Source organism: Zalophus californianus, chromosome 7 (assembly GCF_009762305.2).
Source record: "Zalophus californianus isolate mZalCal1 chromosome 7, mZalCal1.pri.v2, whole genome shotgun sequence".
Lineage (NCBI taxonomy): Eukaryota > Metazoa > Chordata > Mammalia > Carnivora > Otariidae > Zalophus > Zalophus californianus.
The window spans coordinates 77,890,218-77,916,577 of NC_045601.1; the positions used below are offsets into that span (position 1 = coordinate 77,890,218).

Consider the following 26,360-nt stretch of genomic DNA (forward strand, 5'->3'; position numbering starts at 1 on the left):
TCCCCAGAACTTTACGTAGTAAGTCATTTAATCTTCCCAACATTCCTCTCAAGTCAGCACTATTACCATTTCTCTTTTTCAGAAGAGGAAACCCAGGCAGAGAGAAATTCGGGACCTGCCCAAGCGCCCACAGCTGGCAAGTCACAGACGTAGACTGCCCACACGGGCTGCTGACTGTCAGCCGTCCAGGCGGGCCCTGGCTCTGCGGGCACAGCCGGGCAGAGGGAGGGGCTGGACATCGCGCGGGGGACACGCCAGTTTACAAAGTCAGGGGAGCGCTGGCTGAGAATGTGCCATGCCTGGATAGCTCTCCGTGTGCTTTGGACCTCAGAGTTCTCTGTAGAGTAGCGGAGCAGGGGCGTGGGGGGGGGGTGCTTTTTTCCCTTCCCACTCTCATGGTTAATTTTAAAAGAAATAAGGAGTTTCTAGCAGGTGATGTCAACCTCTTTAAACCACCACAAGGCCACGTTTGCCAGGAGTGATGTCCCCAGTCACACTGCCAAGACCAGTTGCCGTGGCTTGTTGGGAATTTTCATTTCTTCTCACAACGATGAATTAGATTCTGTAGATGACATAATTCTCACCCATCTCAAACAGGCGCTGCGCGTCACTGCTTCTTTTTAAGGGGGTAATGGTTTACCGCTGTGTGGTTTTTCTGTGCTAATATTTATGCTCCCTATTTGTTTTTCTATAATTGCTATTAAACATGGCATTTCTAGGACCCCAGGAAAATAGTATAGGCATAATCTACCTGAACAGAGAAAGCGAAGTTTCTAAGATTTCATCTTCCCTTTCCTTTGGTCTCCACATTTCAACTTTCAGCTTTCTCTTGATGCTTACCAACATCTAAATTTTATGTATATCACTTGGTAATAAAATTGCAGAACTATCGTGCCCAGCCTCTCTTCAGTCCTACCGTGCTTTCTGCAATTAGCAGAATCTTCAGATGCACTGTAAGAGCAAGCATGGTGGAAGCCTTCCCTGGGAATGGTGTGAGCACAGCCGTGGAAGCTCACGTCCCCATGCAAACTTATCTCTTCACAGTTACAGGCCATACATTTTCATTAGGCGATCAACACAAAGGGCATGATTGCACAGGAGCGCAACCCTGATATTTAAATTTCTTCTCCTCGACCTTAATGAGGGCATATATCAGAGCAGTAGAGTGGGGTGACATTTACGACAGTGCCCTCCATTCTGTGATTAGGCACAGATCATTCAGAGGTGAGGTTTCCGACCAATGGCAAGCCCAAAGTATGCTAAACAGCAATCGTCGTAATTACAAAACTCACAATAAGAATAACAAACAATAATCTTGTTTTTCAAACTGCACCTCAATTAGCAGGAGCATTCCAGAGTTGGAAGCGTGGGAGGAGTTTCTACTCTATGCCACTCCCTGAACAGGGGAGTGCGAGGGAGGGGAGGAGCTTCTGGGCAGATGAAGATGTAGAGAAGAAAGTCAGGGAGTTAGGAGGAGACATCTGGAAAAGATAAAAGCCACAGAACGTAAGTATATGAATCAGGGTTCTCCTCAAGGCATTAAGCAAGGTTTTGTTAAAGATCAATCTGGGACCTTCGTTTGTAAGTTTTGGTAAATTCTTTAAAGCTTGAGTCTCAGCCTTTAGGGCAAGGTATATCCATGTTTCTTAATCCAAACTCCAGAAACAGGAGGAAATTCAGAATCTCAAGTGGGATGTCTATTTTACCACATAACTATGAATGTTTCTCAGAACTCTAAGGAAACTGATTTGTCCAAAGAAATTCTGTGAGGACTGAGTTCTTATACTGTTCAGTCCTATTTCTGAACATTTAGATCTAGATAAACTTCATCATATTTGAGACAAAAGTCTTCAAATTTAGCAAATACATCAACTGGTGATCCATCAGGCAAAAGCCATGGCCGGTCTTTGAACCGCCAGACAGGACCCTCTGCAGAAACTGCTACAACCTGGTCCTCTTCCAGGGCATGCACAGATGGGGTTGATCTCTTGAGGCATGCACTCATGGGGCTGGTCTACTACTCCATAAGGAGCCCAGAGACGAACTTAGGGCCTTCTGGCTATCTCTGCTCCTTTCTACTCTGAATCATAGTTTGGTTTTTCTCATTGGCAGCCTTGTTTCTGCTTTTCACCTGATGGGACAAATTTCAGAACCTGGAGAAGGTCTTTTGCTCTGAGCCTGGTTATTAAAGAGGTGGTAGCTGCCTAACTTATGATGATTGGGGTTGAAGATCCTTTTGTCTGGTTTGGTGGAAACCTGGCTTGAGAAACTGGTCTCAGAGCTGGCTGTGTTCAGGAGTCTGAGTCTTATGGGCAGATGCATCATCCTCTGTTACAGAATTTAGTGGCTTACCCTGGTAGGTACCATCATGCCAGTTTTGAAGACGTCCATTTCTTCTTCTCCTTTGAATGTTTCCTGATCATATCTGTTTTAGGCAGCTGGGACAGGATATTGGGTATATAACATGGGATCCCCAGGTGCTGTATTTGGGGCCAGTCACAATCCAGGTACATTCCATTCTTCTCTGGTCTTTACAAATTGAAGAATTGCAAAAATATTCTTGTAAAATAGTTTACTGTATTTCCGATCCTCACCCCAACTCTGCTGATGATATTTGGGTCATAGTTACCTCAACATCCCCCCCCAAACCTCGGTTTCAGGGCGCTTATATCGTCATCTAGGTCAGGCTTGCTGCACATCTTTTCTTAACCTTAACTTTGATTGCAGCAATTTTTCCCACTGCCATGGCTTCAGACAAAGACTAATCTGTTCCGTTTGTACAATCCTTCCTTTGGTGCCCTCCAAACCAGCGGCCGATCTCTCTTTATCAAGGTCCACAAATTCTCCATCTTCAATTCATGGTTTCTTTGTTCCTCCTAAAACTTCACCTCATTTTAACTTGAGCAGGTCCCTGAAGACCTGTTTCTGGGGGTGCCCTTCTGTCTTACTTGCCGAAGGTAATATTGCACCAGGAGTCCTCCAAGTACATCTTCTCAGTCAGGGATTCTAATCATAGCCATGTTTTCAGGAGCTACAGCAGGACACCAACAGTAGGATGAGAAAAATACACATTAGTAAGTACAAATAAGATCAAATCCAATGTGGGGTGTTCTCTGGGTGGGTTTCCTTTCTGGTCTCCCCAACCTATGTACCTGGTCTTGACATTCTGGGGTTATTAGAATGCTTGACAATCACTTTGTTTTCCTTCACACAATCTCCTTTTCCAGGGTACTGTACTGTTGCCGAATGCTGGGACATGTGTCACCCACCTCAGTGCCATCTCTGATAACAATAGGGACAGCGCCCCCCCCAAGTCTCTGAAGACCCCATACTATAAGGCCTTATAAGGGTATATGAGATAATCTTAACCAGGCCTTTCCCATCTTAAGGTCTTTTTTTGATCGAAGCACGGTCCAACGTGCAGATCTATAATAAACACCCCCATCAAGAGGGATTTTCTTATAATTTCACACTGTGTCTAAAATTGGTCTCTTGACTACCTGCCCACACCCACCTAAACCTGCTTTTCTCTCTTTATTTATTTATTTAAATTCAATTAATTAACATATAATGTGTTATTAGTTTCAGAGGTAGAGTTCAGTGATTCATCAGTCTTATATAATACCCAGGGCTCATTATATCATGTGCCCTCTTTAATGTCCATCACCCAGTTACCCCATCCTCAACCCCCTCCCCTCCAGCAACCCTCAATTTGTTTCCTATGTTTAAGAGTCTCCTACGGTTTGTCTCCCGCTCTGATTTCGTCTTGTTCTATTTTTTCCTCTTTTGCCCTATGACCCTCTGTTTTGTTTCCTAAATTCCACATATGAGAGAGATCATATACTTTTCTTTCTCTGATTGAATTATTTTACTTAACATAACACCCTCTAGTTCCATCCATCTTTCTGATCAAAATAGTCTTCATTTTTTATAAAGGTTTGTGGCAAAAAAACCGGAAGAATTGTCAACATTTCAAGAAAAATCTTATAGGCAACATCTCAGATGACTTGATCAGTCAGGTTGCATTTACTTGGCTAGGGAAGAATGGGATTGCAGAATTTCAGAAAATATTTGCAGCTTTGAAAACTGCTCTCTGGTAACCCTAATAGTATTATTTTAGCTCTTTGGGTTTTTTGTTTTTTGTTTTAAAAAAACCTCTTTCAAGGTTATAATTTTGAACTTAGTAACCTCCCCTTGCCAATGACCAGAGCAGGGTCTAACAGCCACAGGTGTGGTGAGGCCAGAGCTTCATGCCCTCTGGAGGAACTTCTCATTGTGCTTTTCTGGAAGGCAACTTGGAAAAAATGCATTCTCCATCTCACATGACATTTGTGGAAAATTTTACTTAATGTCCAGCCATAGAAAAATTAAAGAAGACATTGATCTTGAAGCCTCCAGATTCCAAGAGGGGAGGGCGGTGTGGCAGAGAACAGATGGTGATGTTCTAAATTAAAAGAAATGGGATGTTGTAGTGCTATGTTCAACTTGTCTATTCTCAAAATTTGTCTCACATTTTTATTCTTTAACTTGAATTTATTCTGCTGAATATCTTCTTCAATAATATCTTCAAACTTGCTAGAAAAAGCAATAGATTTGTTGTTGTTGTTGTTGTTCAGGCTACTCTTTCACTGAAACAGTCCAGAGATGATTGTATTCAGTTTTATTTTTAAAATCTCCATTTATCAAATACTAGCATGCAAAGAAAACAGATGGTTTGATTTGAGGCTTCTTTTGTTGTATGCAGGCTAATGTTTTAAACATCATGCCAAAATTTGATTTTTAATTTTAAAATTGCTCTTTTCCCAGGCTGAGCTTGGGGTATTCTCAAAATTCTCAGACAGTCTCTCATGAAGGGAAGGCAAGATTTTTGCATTTGTGCTAATTCAAGAAAAGCAAGAATGTTTTAAACATTCTTATGATTTTCAAATCAAATTAAAAGAGTTTTATTGATTCCAGTGGAGAAAAAAAATCTCTATTTTAGGACATATACTACCTATTGTATCCAATAGATGAATATTCAAGTTTTCACTTCGTTTTTAGTTAGTAAAGTATTGATATCTAAGCATCTTTGAAAAGAAGCAAACTTAAATTCATCTTTCTAATCTTTTATCTTTTACAGTTGGGTAAAGTTTTAGAGTTTATAAAACTTGCTCATACACACTATTTCATGTTGTCTTTCAATTAACCTGCAAAAACATTATTTTTCCCATTTACAGATGAGAAAATTGAGGTTCAAAAAAATATCTTACCTAAGGTCAAAGAATATCAGCTATGGAGTTAGGGCTAAAGTGAGATTTTTATATCCACTGCAATTCTTGCAATGCTGCTTTTGCAGTACTTGTCCTATGTCAAGCACCAGTAGCACACTGGAAATAATAAAAGAATAATAATCATCTCAAACATTTATTGAGCATGATGTGCCGGGTACTATCCCAAATACATGCATTGTTTCCTTTAATCTTTTCAACAAATCTATGAAATAGAAAATATTAAAATTCCCATTTTACAGATGTGAAAACTGAGGTCTAGAGACTTACAGAAGTGCATACATGGAAATAAGGAATTGTCACTTCTTAATCATTTAACAAGCACACACATCTCTGTGTCTAGGTCACAGTTACCTCCCCTGTGCTGGAGCCACTCAGGGAGGTGATCTCCACAAGATGGAACCACCTCTAGAAGCAATGGCTTCCATGACATATGGCTGCTTGCTGTAGTGCCATTGCATTTTTTCATGACCCTCAAGTTGCCAAGATGCAAACCTAACTCAAAGAAGCTAAAGCAAAAAGGATAAAAGGATGTCTGTTGACTCATCAAATCCAAGGGAGGGCTGAACAACCAAACCACGCACCCACGAGAGGGGTAGGGATGCTGCTGGTCTCAGGCACTTCCGGAACCAGGAACTTCGGTGCCAATGGAATGCTTACCATCTCTTGCTCTTACTTCTGTGTGCAGGCTGGCATCACTCTTTGTCACTACCAATGGCTTTTTTTTTTTCAAAGAGTAGAAATCTCAGTCACTGATAGCTCATGCAATTCATCTTTTGACTTTCACCAACAGAGAGTCTGACTTTCTTGGGTCTAGTTGGAACAAAATCCACAGAAGGGCTCTGATTGGCCAGGCTTATAATAAGAAGCCACCTCTGGACCAGTCTTACCACGTATGAACCTGCAAAAGTTGACATGTACAGCTGTGTGGTTTGTGTGCTTCACGAAGGTGCCCACCCAAAGGGCATGTGCCGATTGACACGAAGCCCATACTCTGCTCACCAAGACTTACTGGAGGAAGGAATTCCCTTTGCTTCTCTCAGACACTGGGGCTTGCCATGCTGGGCACCCACTGGGCTGAGCCCCTTTTTTAAACTGAGGTATGATTGACATAAAACTTTATACTGGTTTCAGGGGTGCAATGTAATGATAGGATATTTATATATATTGTGAAATGATCACCCCATAAGTCTAGTTAACATCTATCACTATACATAGTTGCGAAAATTATTTTTTCTTGTGATAAGAACTTCGAAGACCTACTCTCTTAGCAACTTTCAAATATACAATACAATATTATTTTTTTTAAAGATTTTATTTATTTGACAGAGAGAGAGAGAGAGAGAGAGGGTACAAGCAGGCAGAGTGGCAGAGGGAGAAGGAGAAGCAGGCTCCCCACTGAGCAGGGAGCCCAACATGGGGCTCGATCCCAGGACCCTGAGATCATGACCTGAGCCGAAGGCAGACACTTAACTGACTGAGCCACCTAGGCTCCCCTGTAATACAATATTATTAACCATAGTCATCATGCTGTATATACCATCTGCATGACTTATTTTATAACTAAGAAATCTGTACCTTTGACTCCCTTCATCCATTTCATCTCCCAGTCCCCCATTTCTGGCAACCACCAATCTGTCCTTTGTATCTATGAATGAACACCCCTCCCCACCTTTTTTTTTTTCACATGGAGGCATTGATTAGGCTTGTAGCTGCTCTATGTAAAATATGACAGCTTCTGAGGAAATGATATATTTGTAGATAGAGGAAGAAAAGGGAAGTATTAATTTCAGAAAAAGAGGAGATACTCAACAGAAGGCTGAAAGGGAATTTAAGCCACTTGCCATATTCAAAGGTTTCTTGCTTAGTAACAAAGAGTGAGTGGATTCTCTTTAGAAAACGATTTCTACTTCATGTAAATTTTTTAAAAAACAGTTCCACAATTAGGTCATGAAAAAATGATAAATAGGGGTGGGCTATAATATGAGCAGAAACCACCGCCATTTCAAGGTCTAATAGCACGTTGGGGAGTGGCTTGCAACTCCCAGGCATTACACATCAGCTCTTTGAGGATGCAGAAGCTCTCTCACAGTGGATTTCAATTAAACAATTTCATGGGTCTTATGAGAAAAAACAGTCTGACATTTAATAGAGATGCCTGATAGTCTGATAGTCTCCACTAGCAAAGTGCTACTGAAAGCAGCCCTGGTTACATTTAAATGATATTTTTAGCACCAGGTTTGTGGTGCTGCAAAAAATTTAAAATATATAAAAAAAAAACAACCCCCAAAACAATTCTCATGGGTCATACCACCTTTACCAAGTAGACTCAAAGCCATGGGCTGTGTGGAAGTGGTAAGACAGCGTGTGTTTATTTTTTTTTTTAAAGATTTTATTTATTTGAGAGAGAGAGAATGAGAGAGAGAGCATGAGAGGGAAGAGGGTCAGAGGGAGAAGCAGACTCCCCGCTGAGCAGGGAGCCCGATGTGGGACTCGATCCCGGGACTCCAGGATCATGACCCAAGCCGAAGGCAGTCGCCCAACCGACTGAGCCACCCAGGTGCCCCGACAGCGTGTGTTTAAAGATGGGTGGAAAAGGCTGGACCCAGGAGCTTGACCAGCCAGGCCCTGTTTCAGAGCAGGCCACCCCTCCAGTCCTGACACAAAGGGCCCAGTGTATTTATTCTGAGATAATCACTTCTCAACTGGCAGTCTTCTTCCCTGGGTCACATATATGATCTCAAGAGTGTGAGCTTTGCAAACATTATCAGGCAGAATGCAGCAAGGGGAAAATCTGACATTTCAAGGGCTGTGATAACAAACTATCATTTCATCTGGTGCAGCATTTCTCCCAGCTAGAGTGGTTTTTGAATTTTAGACTCTACCTGGGTGGCCGCCATTTGCTTTAGCTCCTTACTGTTTCTGGCTCTTTTCCCCTCCAGCTGATCCTTCTTTAGTAGCCCAGACTCCTATGTCTTTGATTTGCCCACATCCTCCTGGTCTTCCTTTCTGCTTCCTTCCTCTTAGGGGTCTTCCTTTGTTCAATTAACTAGTTAGGACCTCAAGAAGTGAACAGCAGTGGAGAATTGGAGAAGTAGAAAGTTGTAACAAAGCCATTTAGGGCAAGAGTCGGGGACGCTCCCTGTCTTGATGATGCTCCTTCCCTCCTTCATTTCTCTTATTTCTCTCTCTTCTTCTTACACTTCACTCATCATCGCCTCTCCACTTACTCGTTTGTCTCTTTTTTCATCTTCTCTACCTATGACCAAGCCCTCCTAACACAATTTTTCTTGTCAGGAAAGATAACAGCCTATTCAGTACATTTAGAATGCGATTATTGTTTGCTCAATTAAAACAACATCTTCAGCAAGGGACTGAAGGGATTTCTTGGGAAAGGTGTGGGGTGTGTAGGAACCATCTGGCTCCGCACCCGTTCTAAGGCCGCTGCCTTTCCCTGCTTATGGAACTCACGTTGGGTAAGCGGAAAACGGAAACGACAGCTATCATTTCCAGATGGAAGCTTTAAGCCCGGTGCTCGCTTGGCCGGGCCCTGTTTCCCTCGGCCACTGGACTGGCCACGTTTCAGAAGATGGCTGCCCCCTCAGCCTGAGTCCTAGAAGGAGCATGACTTTGAGCAGAGGCTACAGCTGACTTTCATCAAGCGCAGAGATAAACAAGGAGCAAACCTTTCTTATTTTGTGTCACTGAGATTCTTATTTGTTACTGCAGCATAATGTTGTTAGAACACAGGAGCCAATAACAAGGAAGACAGAATGACATGTTTCCTACTGAGTAAGCCTCGTGGAAAATTTCCATTTGCACCATGAAATTGAAGCTTGCAACTCACTGCAATCAGGAAGGTAGGCCAGTGACAGAGGCTATTTTTAGTGCTTAGCACCTTAGTTTTGCTTGTGCTTCAGACAGGAAAGAATTATATCAAATCAATTACTGCACTGCTTGTGATATTTTCTTCCTACTCCCTAGTCTCTGGCCCTCAGCTGGGCCAGGTGGTTTTTTACCTGTACCCTCCAGGCATAGGGACACTGCCCTCTCCTTTACTGATGTGATGGAAACAAGGCAGAGCTGTCCCTGCTTGCCCACAGCACAGCTGAAACCAAGCTGTACCTCTAAGCAAGGCTTTATTGAGGATTTGAGGAAAATAAGGGAGATGCCCAAGAACAACTTACATTGCTGACCAGGCTTGAGCCTGTTACAGGAGCTCCTGGCTCTCCCCATCTCTCCTGACGAGCTGGAAGCTTCTATGCCTGTCACACTCACCACCCCTTACACCACTCCCAGCATCAGAAATGCTAGAGGAATCTCCCTGCCTTAGACCAATGGCCCCAATGGGAAGGAAAATGTTCTCTTTCCCAACTTGCTTACAAAATCCTTATTTCTTATCTCAGGCCTGATCATTCTGAGAGTATCTGCTCCTTTCAAGGAAACTGAATCCCCACCTTCATGTACCCTGATCTGACCCTCTGACCTCAACAAGACAATCACACAATTGTATTAGAAAGGATAAGACAGGCTCTGCTGTGGCAAGAAACAACCTGAGACCTCAGAAATTGGCTCATAGTTCAGAAAGGTCTTTCATGTGGTCTATGTACTGGTATTCGGGAAATCTTTTGATCATGTTCCTGTAGTGTTCAGTTTCTAGAGTTAATTGAAATTTATTAATTTCAGACATTTTCTCTTACCTTGCCTGGCAAAATCCTATTACTTTAAGTGTCAATTTCTCTGTGGAGCCTTCCCTGGGTCTAAGCAAAGTGAATTCCTCCATTCTGGGTAATTCTGCAGCACTTTCCTCCATGCCTTTTTGACAAAATTGTTTGCCTTATTATGTTGTGATTTGCCTTTTTTAGGCCTCTCTCCATTTTCTAGAAGATACCTTCCTGAGGACAGGAATTAGGTACTTTTTCTGTGTCTACTGCACTGCCTAGCACAGTACTTGGGACGTAGGAGCTATGCAGTAGAAATCACCTGCGTGGATAAGTGGTATTAATGGTGCCATTATTTCCCTAATTCATTCTTGAATCATGCATGTGTGTTTCTGTGCTGTGGGGCTGTGGAATATAGTTATTATATATATATATATAGTTATAAATGCAGTCTGTGTAACATCACGTCTAAAGGGATGTGTTCAGAATGGTCCATATTGAACCTCTCGATATAGTTCATGGATTGATATATACAAAAGTTTGAGAACTACTTAGGTAGGAAACCACAACCAAAAAGGAAGATTGAAGTTCTTATTTGTCAAATAAAGCCTCCTATATCGCATAGTAGTAATCCCATATTTAACCCTCAGCCACTCCATTTATATTTTAAATTAGAATTTTTTAAAACACTTTTTTCCCCTTAAGGGCACATGACACAGTCTTGTATACATAACCTGGTAGTTTGAGACATTTTTAGTATGAAATAAAGGAAATAGGTGGACGATTTTTTTTTCTTGACAGGGATTTTTAAGCTCACATGATAAATCAGCATTTGCAACATGTTTCTTCATCTGAGTTCTTTTCTGGTTTCACCCCTTATTTCTTGTGACATGAGCATGGTAAACTTTGCTGAAAAAAAAAAAAGAGAGAGGGGCGCCTGGGTGGCTCAGTCGTTAAGCGTCTGCCTTCGGCTCAGGTCATGATCCCAGGGTCCTGGGATCGAGCCCCTCATCGGGCTCCCTGCTCGCCGGGAAGCCTGCTTCTCCCTCTCCCACTCCCCCTGCTGTGTTGTCTCTCTCACTATCTCTCTCTCTGTCAAATAAATAAATAAAATCTTTAAAAAAAAAAAGAGTAGCGGATTCTAACTGAGTTATTGTAGAATGTGTTGCTACATTTCCCCCTCTTTTATTGGCAGTGGTATTTTATCATTTGTCAGCCCCCTGCAAATATCCTTTTTTCTCCCTTAAGTCAGAAATGACTTCTTTTAGGGCATATAGGATAAGTTGTAATAACACATTGGTAGCTCTAAATAATTCTTTTCTATCAGTGTACACACTGAATGTTATTAATGGTACAGTCTTTGCATGGACCCTGAGAATAACCAATAACTCAACTTGTCAGCATTTTGATAACTACAGGCTTCAATTTAACATGAAGAAATATAGGATTCAGTTTAGCAGTTTCAAAAGCAATGAATACAGATGATGAAATCTCTTCTTTCAGGCAAAGAGACTGAAAATTATTATATGTAGACACTTATTTCTAATAATGTCATTTCAATTTACTTCTCAGTTGCCTGATATTAGAAGTATTTGTCCAGGAATTGGATGAGAATTTAATCATTATTTCAGAGCTCCTGGCCCAATCTCAGGGACCAGCTGAAGATCTTATCAGCAACTAAAAGGCAGTGCTTCTCATTCCTTTCCTACGCTCTCACTGCTTCTCTCTTTTTACCTTCCAGGTTTATTTCAAACTATCCCAGAAATAGTCCCCCTTCAGATGCGAATTAACCATGATGTCAGGGTGGTTGTCCCCTGATGTGGCTTTTTGTCTGGTCCCTTCTTCCATCCTCACACCCTTCAAAATTCAGATCAGGCCTCCTTTTTCTAAAAATTCCCTCCATCTGCCCTCAAACCCCCTCCGTCCAGGTGAATGAGAGGAAACAGATGTTCTCAGGTAGCCAAGCTGCACCCAGCTACAGGTGGGAAGGAATGCAAGGCTATCGCCTGGAATGGGCAAACCATTACCAGCCTGCTCTTCTCACAAGGTCATTCCTCAGACCCGGAAAACCTTCTAATCCCATTGTTACGCTGTTGCTAGGTGCCATCTGCGCCTCCCAACTTCCCCCAGCTGCGCTGCACACAGGCCTCTCTCAGAGTACCACCCATGCTTCGCAGAGCCATGGGAAGAGTTAAAGGGTAGCACCCACTTTAAGGCTCTCTTCCTGGAAGATTCCCCAAGAGCCTACTCTAGCCAGCACCAAGTGTTGCTTGGTTTATGGTGTTAGTCCCACACCTGCCTTACCGGGTTGCCCTATGCTGTACTTCCATGCACCTTGTGTTTCCCTCCCATACCAATCTCTATTTTAATCATCTGGATACTCCTCTGGTGGCATTTTAGGCCATGGGCTCCCTAAGGGAAGGTACCACATTATCTACTTCATCATATTCAGAAAGCCTGGTGTGACGGTAGAAAAAGCTCAATAAATGCCAATAAATGAATGGCTAAATATTAAAAAATTATCGACAGCAACATCAGAGAAATGTTGGCTTGGGTACCTCTTTTCTACATTTCTAGGTTTCTGGCATCTATTTTCCAATGGGATTCTATTTTGCCTCTAACGTCAGCTCTGACAAAAAGAGCAGTCCCACTCTTGGAGACGGTATGTTACAGTGAGGGCCAGGGAATGTCCTGGGAAATGTTGATCAGTGTAGCAGATTTTCAAGCGACCAGCTTGTTGTCATCGAGTGCAGCATCAGAAGCACCCCCTTCTAGAGTATTTCTCTCATAGAGCTACGACATAACATTACTCAAAAGCACAGATAGTAGTAAAATGTTACGAAATAATTAGGAAGTGGAAAGGTTTGAGTGCTTATCATCTTTGCTTTTCATATAATTTATTTAATTTTAAGTTGAATGTAATTTTTAATCATTGCCCTATGTCACAGCTGGCTTGCAAAATTCCCGATAATTTAATAATTTTCTATCACGAGACCGTAGGAGCTGGTTTCAGAAATCATTGGATAGGACTCTTCTTCTTCTTTTATTAAAGATTTTATTTATTTATTTGAGAGAGAGGGAATGAGAGAGAAAGAGAGAGAGCATGAGAGGGTCAGGGGGAGAAGCAGACTCTCTGCTCAGCAGGGAGCCCGATGCAGGACTCGATCCCAGGACTCCAGGATCATGACCTGAGCCGAAGGCAGTCACTTAACCAACTGAGCCACCCAGGTGCCCCTGGATAGGACTCTTCTTGACCTGCCTTCAGTACCAGACTTCCCCCTCCAACCTTGAACCCATTCAGGATCACTTCACCTATTCTTTTGCTAGCATTTTCAACCCCAAATACCTGCTGTTTGATTGAAACAACTAGTTGCTTAGGTTAATGGCAGATTTGTAAAAAACAATTGTGAAAAAAAGAATAAATAGACTGGAAAGAAGATTGGGACATTCTTTAACTTTTCAAAACCTAGAGACTTTTACTAAGTATCTTAAGTTGTAGGCAAGTAGCCTGCTTCAACTTATTATTTTTGTATTCGGCAGCACAAGGCATTTCTGTGCCTCACTACCTCCCAAGTCCTCCTTGATTTCAGTCACTCATTTTCTATCCAGCTGTATTTTCTGGACTGTAGAGCTCCTTTTCAACCTTCTAGAATGTACAAACAACCTTTAAAATCCCACTTCAAGCTGGAATTGTGTCTTGACTTTTGGAGGAAAGGGGAGGACTCCACCACTGTTACTTACTCCTACTACCCCACCAACAAAATCAAATTTGCTCTTTTTTTTTTTAAATCACATGAAAAACAAAACAAAACCCAACAACCTTCTACGGGCCTTGATTTTATGAATATGTTGAATATTTTCATTACCCTTTTCTTTTATATGTCCACTCCAGCCTGCCTGTTCTTGATGAGTAGTGCTCAGGAATCATGCCCATTTAGTTTTCTTTGCATCTTACTCTGGAAAAAATCCTGAGCGGCTTTACAAATGTCTTTTCATAGCTGCGGGGATGGGGGTCTTCATGAGAAACTGATTGAAAGCTGTAGAATCATGCTCGTGTGTGGCAATATAGAAAACAATCAATCTTAGAGCACGATTCCTCATTGAAGAGTAGTAATGATGATGATCACAATGCTTTCAAGCTTCTGGCATTGTCCCCGTGTCCTAGCACATTATGCATGCACCATAGCCTCTATGGAGATTGTGCCAAGACACACTCAAAAAGCCACAATTGCTGTGTCTTTTTAAATATATTTTCTAAGTTATGAATTCATGACACATAAACAAATTCTAGCTATTTTGTGCCTTATGAGTAATGAAACAATATTTCAGTTGCCTTATCCTTGCAAACAGTAACAACCATTAGGTTTTATTTCTAAATGTTTAATTCATTGCCACAGTCATCATCATCTGGACTACAGATGGCAGACATACTTCCTAGAACTCTATTCCTAAGTGAACGGCGTTTCCCTGAACAATTCTGTAGAGAGAACATACAGTATTTACATTCCTCTCAGTTCTTCTTTGCATTTTGCCCAGATTTACAAGCATATTTGGGATGAATGACGTCACTAAAGAGCAAGTGTGTTCTCTCAAATGGTTAAGGAGAAAAACCAAACTAGACTAGAGGAAAAAGCCTTTTAGAGAGATTCTTTTGGTTGGGTTGCTTTTTTTTTTTTTAATTTACATATAGCTTACTCAGTCTTTTTGTAAGGGCACACTTATCATTTCCATTCCAATTTTCTTTGCTCATAAATACCTGACCAAACATAATTCACTTAATTAACAGCTCTCTAAATAGATTGAGTTTGCTGCCTTAGGGGATAAGGCCCAAAACTACTGAGTTGTCTGTCAAAGCTCCAAAAGGGCCTAATCACATGCTTGGACTAAAGAAATAGAACAGACCGAATTGCAAATGACAATAGCAGAGACCCTGGCCAGTGGGCACAGGAGAGAGGCTATGGAGAGGAGGTGAATCTCCCCCTTTCTTCCTTGTCTAAAAGGCCAGCTATAGGCATGATATTTATGAATTCCAATGATATGCACAGACAAATCCACAGGGCTCAAAAATCGGAACAGGCAGACGTTCGTCAAGCCAACCTACTGGAATTTCTGGAAATAAAAATTTCAGTCATTTGACATGAGCCTTTTGTCTCTGGAAGTATGAAACATACAAATAAAAATTTAAAAGAAAAATAAAATAGATAAAATGAAGTTGATGGAAACCAGCAAATTAATGAATTTACTGGGCTGACAGAAATTTGTATTGTCTATAGCATGAGTACTAGAGCTACATTTCCCCTGAAGTTTTGAGGTCTCCTGCTAACAACACGGATTTGGGGACTGCAAGATACCTGGGGCAAAGGCTGTTGAATCAGCTGACTTTGTGCTTTTAGAGAGCACTTACAAATTTCATACAGCTGAGATTAAAGTGGGACACGTGCATTGGGAGCTTGAAATGTTTGTGACTGTTAATTACAGATTTTGATCAGCACTTTATGTCTGTCTCTATATTTCTTTACTCCTAGGTTAATATGATACTTGACCACCAAAGAGTAACCAGAGGGAAAATTAATATACTTCTAAAAATAGATTACCCCACTTAAATTATCACCTGTAGTAAAGAGTTAAATGTTGCTGTATGGTTATCTTTTCTCACATCAATCCCTGAAAGCATCCTGATGATAGAGCTCAGGCTTTGCTTTTAACTCAGGGAATATGACACACCTGACTTCATGTATGCAACCACAGATATTTACTAAGCACCTACTCTGGGAAAAGCATAATACTAGGCAATGTGCTATCAGCTAAAGCAGCAAATTACGAAAACTTTGGAGAAGGAAAAAGGAGTGTAGAAATACAAATTATACTCTGAGATTTTGCAAAGAAACTTGTGGCTGAACAGTGTTGGCCTTAGAGCAGGGCTAGAACCACAAGTTCTTACGCTTGGCTCCCAAGTTGTTCTTCTTTTTAAAAATAAACTCAATATCTTGAATTAGGAGATTACACACACACAAATTTCCTATTTCTATTTCTCTTAAAAAAAATTCAGATAATCTGGGCCAGTATCTCTGCAGGGCCACAAGCCCCAGGATGTGGATTGTGCTCTTTACATGCCACTTGAGCTCTTCATTTCAACAGTCTTCCCAGTGGAGAGGGAATAAATAAATGCCTGGTGCCATTACACCCATGGCTTCTCCCCTTTATCCTACCTGCCTGGCCGAAAAGAGACACTTGGCTCTCTGTCTTAGAATTCTGCATGAAGGTTGTCTTAGATCCTCTAAGACAACAGTACCTCATAGTGTTGGTGTGAAGATCAAACAACCCTGGAAAAGTACCTGTTACATAGTAAGTGCTATACATGTGTGAGCTATCATTGTTATTTTATGATTAAATACATAAATATTATATAATTAACTGTTAATTAATTGATATAAGTATTAAATTATATAATAGTTAAATGCTTTATTAATTCTACCTGATTTTGCTTTGTTGTATATTATCATCAGCAATATGTCAAGAGTGATCAAGAAACTATAATTTACTGAGATGTATCTTGCTGGTGGTAACCAGAGGCAGATTCACTATAAAAGTAAAAAAATGTCAGAGTGCCTCACTTTCTTGGGCCATTTCTAGGGCCTGGGAGATACATTAGAAATGTGTCCACATAGTCCTATGTTTTTGTAAAATTAACCAAAGTAAGATATTTTCACCAGCTAAGACAATTGTCCCTTTCCATTCCATTGTTTCCCTTGTTAGACTTGCCCTAAGGTCTCAGGGTTTTAGAATAGCATGGGTTTTGAGAGACAAATAAAGGGAGTTAAGTTGAGGAAACATTTACTTTTGGGGCATATTTATATAACTCAACAAAACTTCATATTGTTATTTATTGCTCGGTGTCCAGGTATAGGAATGACTTCCAGGAATACCACTATTGTCCCCAGTGCTGACTCATCTAACTCATAAGTGTCACAGATTATGCTGCAATGGGCACATGCCCTATCTACTCAGCCCTAGATATGAGGGCCATGCAGGATAAAGAAGGCTAGGAATGTATGGACCTGAAGCTAGTCGGCTGAAATTTCTTCCAATGATCAGACACGCAAAATTGTTAGTGGAAGATTTGGTCTCCACAATACGTACAAAAAATGGAAATTTTATTAGGGATAAACTAAATAATTCAGAATATACAATTTTAAATACCTTATACATTTTTGATGGGAAACATGTAAAAGGGAGTTTATGAGAATTCCTGTGTTCAGGGGCGCCTGGGTGGCTCAGATGTTTAAGCATCTGCCTTTGGCTCAGGTCATGATCCCAGGGTCCTGGGATGGAGCCCCTGGGATGGAGGCTCCTTCTCCCTTTCCCTCTACTCTTACCCCAGCTTGTGCTCTCTTGCTCTCTCTGTCAAATAAATAAATAAAATCTTAAAAAAAAAAAAGAATTCCTGTGTTTATACAGCAAAACCATTGCAGTACCACATGCATCCAGAAGGTCTGTGTGTGAGGTTGCATGTTTTATGCATCCCGATGGATGCAATCATATATTAGCCTATCCAATGCATCTTGTCCTGACAGTAGTTCCAGATGAAAAAACATATAACATTGACACTGATATAGTGAAACCACATACAAAATTGCCCCCAGATGCAGTAAAAAGACCTGAAGAAAATAGTGTTCCAATGATAAAAATTCCTACACATATCCATCAACAAGTTAATGTACATAGTAGGAGTGATTTGATTACCAATTTATATAGCTCTATACAGTACAGGAGCAATTTTAAATATGCATTTTAATTGTACTTTTGCATATCTTAAATTCAGATTAATTTTGTACATTTTTTCTGAATTTTTGAAAGAAGAAATAGAAAGTATCCAACTAGCAGCCAAAAACCTATTCTGAAAAAAAAGACTGTAGTAGCTTTAAAATGTCTAATTTCTCTTAATACATCACAAGGAAACTGAAGTCTCTTGTGAACAAAATCATGAAGATAAGGAAAAGGACCAAAATAGCCCAAACAAACAAATGTAATAAAAATGACAACAGAAAAGATAAATATGTTTATGAGAACTGGACTACTTCTAGAAGGATAAAATAAAGGATGAAGGAAAGTAAAAGGAGAGAAATTGTAAGTTCAGCGAACATTCCAGATGGTCAACAGCAGCTCCATTTTGATGGAGAACTTGACTTCATTAGGAGTCACATCTTCCTTCATCACGTTGTTACAAAAGGCAATGAAAATTTCAACATTGTTAAGTTAATACTGTTTTTCAAAGTTGTGGTCCTAATATGTATAGAGAACAGAACAGAATGTAAAATAAAAAGAGTCTTAAACAGATATTGTCAGAATAAAAAAAGTAAATAGTTCAGTTACTTAGAGAGCCTTGCTAGCCTAGACCAACACTAAAGGTTGCATTAATTGTTCGTAAACTGTTTTCAAACAGACAGACACAACTTATATAAGACAAGTGTTCAGGCTGAACGACCACATTGACAATGCTCAAGTCAGGAAGACTACACAGAGTATAAGGAGGCTGTGTTTATTTGTTTTATATGCAAATCAAACAAAACACACTGGACCAGTGTCTTAAAGAACAAAAACAATTCAATATTATTTCTAGTGTGCTAAAAAGTAGTTACAGTTGCTATATTTTAAGTGAAAAAGTTTTGTCCCACAGAGGTCATAATGAAAAGTGAGGTTCTCAAATAATGGAAATTTTATGGAAATCATCTAATTATTGAATTTAATCCATTGTTGCACAAGGACTTGAAAAAAAATGTCAAAATGAAAAAAAGTGTGACTTTTTATCCAAACATTTTACAAAAAAAATTGAGACGATGAGGGGCACCTGGGTGGCTCAGTCAGTTAAGTGTCTGCCTTCGGCTCAGGTCATGATCCCGGGGTCCTGCGGCAGGTTCCCTGCTCAGCAGGGAGTTTGCTTCTCCCTCTCCCTCTGCTCCTCCCCCTGCTTGTGCTCTCTCTCTCTCTCTGTCAAATAAATAAATAAAAATTTTAAAATAATAATAATCGAAATGATGAGAGAATACGTATGAAATTAATTATTAGGTAACGCAGACACCACATACTACTCCACTGACATAGATTCTACACTGGAAAAGACATGTTCTGATCACATGTCATAATGATGAAAAAGTGTTACAAAAGGAAATCTTATGAGCAGTTCTAAGTTTTTGTTTTTGTTTTTTTCCAAATGAAAATCTATTTGTGAGTTTCTTCTACCAGTAGAATATGTTCTGGAAAGTTGCATCCTGTCATTTGAAAAACATTTGCCCTCAGTTGTACGGTAACATAGCAGTTATGAGCTGAGGACCAAGAGCTGTGTGAACTCTTTAAAAACATGAATATGTAATGTGTTGCTCCTTCTCTTCATCTCATCAGATAAAAAGTTGCCTTTCAGGATCAGAAGTTACTAATTACTTTGGTATTTTAACAACAGTTTTGTTTTCTTTTCAGGTTCATCTAGTTAATGGAGTAAATTAAACACACATGCTGTCTTAGATAATTTTTGAAGAGTAAGTGTAACAAGATAGTCCATCCCTAATAGCACTGGGGTTGGGGTACAAATGGGGCAAGACTGGTCTGTTTATGCTTGCTAGGGTTGGGTAATGGGTTCGCTATACTTGTCTATTTAATTTTATATATACTAAAAATTCTCCATTAAAAAAGTTTTGTTTTGTTTTGTTTTGTTTTTTGGTTTGGTGGTAAAAGAAAAAAACTGATTTTCTATTCATTTGAATTATGTACACAGATTTACTTGTTACTTCCTCTAGCTATATAAAAATTTGGGTGGGGAACCCTCTTTAAGTCATTTCTCATTTTTTTCTATAGATTTTGTGCTCAAAAGTTGATGGGCTATAAGAAAAGCAATAAAGAACAAGGAAATAGACATATTTTGGGGCACTGAGAAGCAAATTGTAACAAAAAGGTTTGCAGAGCACAATAAAAGCTGTAATTCACTAAGAAGTAAACTTCTGATAGGAGTAATATATAGGATATTCAGTTATTTGCTAATCTAATTAATGGAGAAGAATGAATTATATGAACAAAGAAGAAAGATTTGTATGATACGCTGATTTCACATGAAAAACTAAATTCAATGAAGATAACCTAAAATTCATAGCACATTTCAGTCACTACAGAAAGCTTCCTTGTCCCAATTTTCAATCAACCTTTCCACTCCTATCCCCATGACCAGATGCAACTGGTATTCAGATTTCTGCCCCATAGCTTAATTTTCCCTGTTCTAAAATTTTATATAAATGGAATAATATGCCGTTTACTCTTCTGTGAATGTTTTCCTTCAGCCAAAGTATTGTTTTTGAGATTAATCTATGTTGTTGTATGTATCATGATGTTATATTGGTGAAAATACCCTCTCAATGAATCACATTTTTCTATCACCTTGTCTCTTTGTAATGTAACATTGCTACTCTTCTCATCAAGAGATAAGGTCTATTTCCAACCGCATGAAACCTGGGCTGCTTTTCTGACTCAATTGGAAGTGATATTCTTTGAGTTCTGACTTTTGACTTGGACCTCTGACTCCAAGCCTTAAGAAAGCTGATAGCTTCCACTTTAAATTTTGGAGCCCAGCATCCATATAAAGAAATCTAGGCTGTCTTGATGAGATAGAGAAACCCTAGAGGATAAGACCATCTGGCCACATGGAGTCCTGCTAAGTAAGGTGCGTTTAGCCCACAGCCGGCATCAAAGCCTCAGACATGTGAGTGGGGTTTTCCTGGATCTTTTCAGCCCAGTTTAGGCAATAGCCGAATACAGACGCAAGACTGAGCCTAGGCAAGACCAGCAGAAGAACCACTCTGTCAACCTACAAAACTGTGAGAAATAATACATTTTTTTTGTTTTAAGTCACTACATTTTGAGGTGGTTTGTTACAGAGCACCAGATAACTGATACACAGTAGTTCATTTTTTCATTGTTGTTGAGTAGAAGAATTTCATTGTATGGATATACCACAATATAATTTGGACATTAACTTTCTTAATTGCTTTTTATTGTTGTTGTTTTGTTTGGTTTGGCTTGGTTTTGACTATTATGGAAGAGTTGCTATGAGAATTCTTGTACAGGTTTTCTTATGAATATATTTTCATTTCCTTACAGTAAATACCTACAAATTGAATTGCTAAATTATACGGTAAGTATATGTTTAAACTACCTAATTGTTTTCCAAAGAAGTTTTATCTTTATATATTCCTGGCTGCAATGTAGAAGAGTTACATTTGTAACAAATGTTGTCCATCTTTTTAATTTCAGCTATTCTAGTTAGTGTAAATTGGTATCTCATTGTGGTTTTAATTTGCATTTCCCTGTTGACTAACAATGTTTAGCATCTTTTCACATGTGTATTGGCCACTTGTATAACTATAATCATATAATTTGTTCTGTGAAGTGTCTATTATAATTTTTGCAGTTTTAAAAAAATGGTTTGTTTTTCTATTATTGAGTTGTAGGAATTCTTCATATATTCTGGGTATGAATCTTTGGTGAAATATTTATATTGCAAACATTTTCTCCCAATTGTGGCTTGCTTTTTAGTTATCTTAATGGTATCTTTTGATGCATAGAAGCTTTGAATTTTGATGGAATGTATTTTATGATTTTTATCTTTTTGTCCTTCTATGAAATATTTGCCATCTCTAAGGTCACAAAGATTTTCTATGTTGTTTTTCTTTTTTTCTAGAAGCTCTAGAGTTTTACCCTTTGAGTATATATATCATTTATACTGAACAATTTATACATATATGTATGTATGTACATACTAGTATTCTGCTTCTCTGATTGAACCCTGACCAATACAAGCTCAAACATCAGAGAAGCTTACACAGAAATTTGGATCTGTAGCAGAATCTTTTCCTTTCCCAACTCCACTAATTTCTAGTTTTTAGGTTAACTGGGTTATAGTGGTACACCAAAATGATGCATATTTTATTTCTAAAACCCAAAGAGACCCACTAGACATTGTGTCACTTTCTTAGGAGGCCCAGATGCAGCAATTTTCCTTCCCTTTGGAAAAGATATGTTAACGTGTCCTAGACCAGTGGACCTCTAGAAACTTCAGAGGTGGCAGGCCCCTGTGTTTTTAGGGATTTATTTCACACTCTTTGACATGCATATATATTAACAGTTTTCCTGAGGTAGTTATTACTTCCTGCTCACTAACTGGTTGCTGATACCAACGTAATGAAACCATGTGATGAGATGTGCTATGAAGTGACTGGGGTCCCTGAGGACTAGATAATGGCATCGCACCAGCAACCTGGCATGGCTCTGAGGTAGGACTTTGAAGCCGTGCTGTTGGCCCTGCCATCCAAAAGCAAAGAGTCCCTGATAATATTTACTAATAGTTACAGGTTTTTAAAAAAAGTGCAGTAACAAGCTAAATCCCTGTATACCAGGAGCCAGGGGATGTATTGATTTGCTCCAGTAACAAAACATACCTGGAATCCAGCCGCAATTGGAGTCACTGCCTGATTAGAGTAATGTGCTACCATTTCCTGAGTTCCATCTGCTTTCTGCACAGGCAAAATAAATCAATTCAATGGGAATGTTGTGGAAATCACCATCCTTCAAGGGAATCTTTCAAGTATTTGGTGATGACACTCTGCACCTTTACTCCTCCAGTAATGCAACATGACTTTGGGTTTACCATTTTGGTAGTTAGGGCAGTTCTAGTGGCTTCCTCTTGACTAACTTTATACCTTAAAGAGCTAGAGAAAGAAGAACAAACCACACCCAAAGTGGGCAGAAGGAAGGAGAGAACAAAGATTAGAGCAGAAATAAATAAAATTGGAAGTAGAGAAATATCAACAAAACTAAGGGTTGTTGTTTTTTGAACAATAAACAAAGTTGACAAACTCTAAGCTATACTAAGAAAAAGAGAAAAAAGATTCAAATAAATAAAATGAGAAATGAAAGAGGAGACATTACGACTGATGATACAGAAATAAAAACCTATCATAAGACACTACTGTGGGGGCACCTGGGTGGCTCAGTCATTAAGCGTCTGCCTTCGGCCCAGGTCATGATCCCAGGGTCCTGGGATCGAGCCCCACATCGGCTCCCTGCTCAGTGGGAAGCCTACTTCTCTCTCTTCCTCTGCCCCTGCTTGTGTTCCCTCTCTAGCTGTCTCTCTCTCTGTCAAACAAATAAATAAAATCTTTTTAAAAAAAAGACAACTACTGTGAACAATTATACACCAACAAACTAGATAACCAAAAAGAAATGAATAAATTCCTGGAAACTGAATTCCTACCCAAACTGAATCATGAAGAAATAGGAAGCCTACAGAGACTCATAACTAGTATGGATATTGAGTAGATAATCAAAAAAATCTTCCAGCAAAGTTTAGGCCTAGATGACTTCACTGGTGAATTTTACTAAATATTTAAAGAAGGATTTTTTTTTTAAAGATTTATTTTTGTTTCTTTCAGAGAGAGAGCTGGGAGGAGGGGCAGAGGGAGAGGGGGAGAGTCTCAAGCAGACTCTGCACTGAGGACAGAACCCAATGTGGGGCTCAATCTCATGACCCCCGAGACCATGACCTGAGCTGAAACCAAGAGTCAGATGCCCAACTGACTGTGACACACAGGTGCCCCAAATACTTAAAGAAGTATTAACATTGATCCTTCTCAAAGTTTTCCAAAAAACCGAAGAAGAGGGGCGCCTGGGTGGCTCAGTCGTTAAGCGTCTGCCTTCGGCTCGGGTCATGATCCCAGGGTCCTGGGATCGAGCCCCACATTGGCTCCCTGCTCTGTGGAGAGCCTGCTTCTCCCTCTCCAACTCCCCCTGCTTGTGTTCCCTCTCTTGCTGTGTCTCTCTCTGTCAAATAAATAAAATCTTTTAAAACAACAACAAAAAAAACAAAGAAGAGAAAATACTACCAAATTCATTTCACAAAGCCAGTATTACCCCCATACCAAAGTTAGAAAAAGACATCATAAGAAAGGAAAGCTACAGGCCAATATCCTTGATGAATACAGATGCAAAAATCCTTAGCAAAATACTAGGAAATAAATTAACTGCAGTTTATTTATCCAGTTCACCTACTGAAGAACACCTTAGTTGCTTCCAGGTTTTGGCAATTATGAATAAAAGTGACTATACACATCTGTGTGCAGGTTTTTGTGAGAATATGTTTTCAAAATTACCAAACTGTCTTCCAAAGTGGCTGTATCATTTTGCATTCCCACTACCAATGAATGAGTTCCTATTGTTCCTCAACCTTGCCAATGTTTGGTGTTGTCAGTGTTTTGGATTTTGGTCATTCTAATAGGTGTGTAGTAGGATCTCATTGTTTAAATTTGCAATTCCTTAATGACATATAATGTTGAGTATCTTTTCACTGCTTATTTGTCATCTGTATATCTTCCTTGGTAATATTTTTCAGTTTTTATGCCCATTTTAAAACTTGGGTTGTTCATTTTCTTATTAAGTTTTAAGAATTAATTTTATATTTTAGATAACAGTTCTTTATCAAATATGTCTTTTGCAAGTATTTTCTTCCAATCTTTAGATTGTCTTCTCATTCTTTTGCAGAGTAGAAGTGTCTTCTATAGAGTAGAAGTTTGAAATTTTAGTGAAGTCCACCTTAGCAATTATTTCTTTCATGGTGTTGTAACTAAAAAGTCATCACCAAATGCAATGTCATCTAGATTTTCTTCTATGTTACATTCTAGTTTTATACTTTTGTGTTTTACATTCAGGTCTATGACCTATTTTGAGTTAATTTTTCTGAAGGCTAGAAGTCTGTATCTAGATCCAAGTTTTCAGATGTGCATATCCAGTTGTTCCAGCACCATTTGTTGAGAAGATTATTTTTCTCCATTGTATTGTCTTTGCTTCTTTGTCAAAGATCAATTGGCAATACTCATGTGGGTCTATTTCTGGGCCCTCTATTGTGTTTCATGATATATTTGTCTAATCTCTAGCTAATACTACATTTGATTATGGTAGCTTTTTAGTAAATTTTGGAGTGGGGTAGTGTCAGTTTTTCAACTTTGTTCTTCTCCTTCAATATTGTGTTGGCTCAATATTTCAACCTGAAACTACAACTGGGTTCAAAATAGCCTTCTCCCTTTTATTCTGGGTTTTATGTCTCTCCATATAAACCTTAAAATCAGCTTGTCAATATCCACAAAATAATTTGTTGGGGTTTCAGTGGGGATTGTATCGAATCTACAGATCCAATTGGGAAGAACTGACATCTTGACAAATTTGAATCTTCCTATTCATGAACAGGGACTATCTCTCTATTCTTTAATTTCTTTCATCAGAATTTTATAGTTTTCCTCATATAGATCTTGTATATATTTTGTTAGATTTATACTTAAATATTTCATTTTGGGGGGTGCTAATATAAATGGCATTGTGTTTTTTATTTCAAATTCCATTTGTTCATCACTGGTATATAGGAAAGTGATTTACTTTTGTATATTAACCTTGTATCCTGCAAACTTGCTGTAATCTTCTATTAGCTCCAGGAGGTTTTTTTTGTTGATTCTTTTGGATTTTTTACATAGACAATCTTTTTATTAAAAAGACAGTTTCATTTATTTTTTCCAAACTGTGTATCTTTTATTTCCTTTCCTTGTTTTCTTGCATTATCAAGGACTTCCAGTATAATGTTGAAAAGGATAGAAAAATACAGATTTGAAGGGATACATGCACCCCAGTGTTTATTATCAACAGTAGCCAAAATATGGAAACAACAGCATTATCAACAGTAGCCGAAATATGGAAAGAGCCCAAATGTTCATTGACTGATGTGGGAAGATGTGATATATATCCAGTGGAATATCACTCAGCCATCAAAGATTGAAGTCTTGCCATTTGCAATGACTTGGACGGAGCTAGTATGTCGTATGCTAAGCAAAATAAGTCAGAGAAAGACAAATACCATATGATTTCAATTATATGTGGAATTTAGGAAACAAAACAATGAACATATGGGAAAGAAAAAAAAGAGAGAGTGAGGGAAGCAAACCAGAACAAACTGAGGTTTGATGGACGGACGTGGGTGGAGGATGGGCCAAGCGGGTGCTGGGTACTCAGGAGGGCACTGTTGTGATGAGCACTGGGTGTTACATGTAAGTGATGAATCATTGAATTCTACTCCTGAAACCAGTATTACTCTTTATGTTAACTAACTAGAATTTAAATGAAAATTCGGGAAAAAAAGAAAAGGATTGGTGAGAGGCGACATCCTTGTCTTGTTCTTTTTTTTTAAGTTTTTATTTAAATTCCAGTGAGTTACCATACAGTGTAATGTTAGATTCAGGTGTAGAATTTAGTGATGCAACACTTGCATACAACACCTAGTGCTCATCACAATAAGTGCTCACCTTAATTCCCAGCACCCATATAACCCTCCCCTTACTCCCCTCCCTTCCGG

At 39.2% G+C, this 26,360-nt stretch overlaps 1 pseudogene; it reads right to left on the reverse strand.

The window, feature by feature from the left end:
* Positions 1-1,795: 1,795 nt before the first annotated feature.
* LOC113927910 overlaps positions 1,796-26,360 on the reverse strand; it is a 38,307-nt pseudogene continuing 13,742 nt past the window's right edge.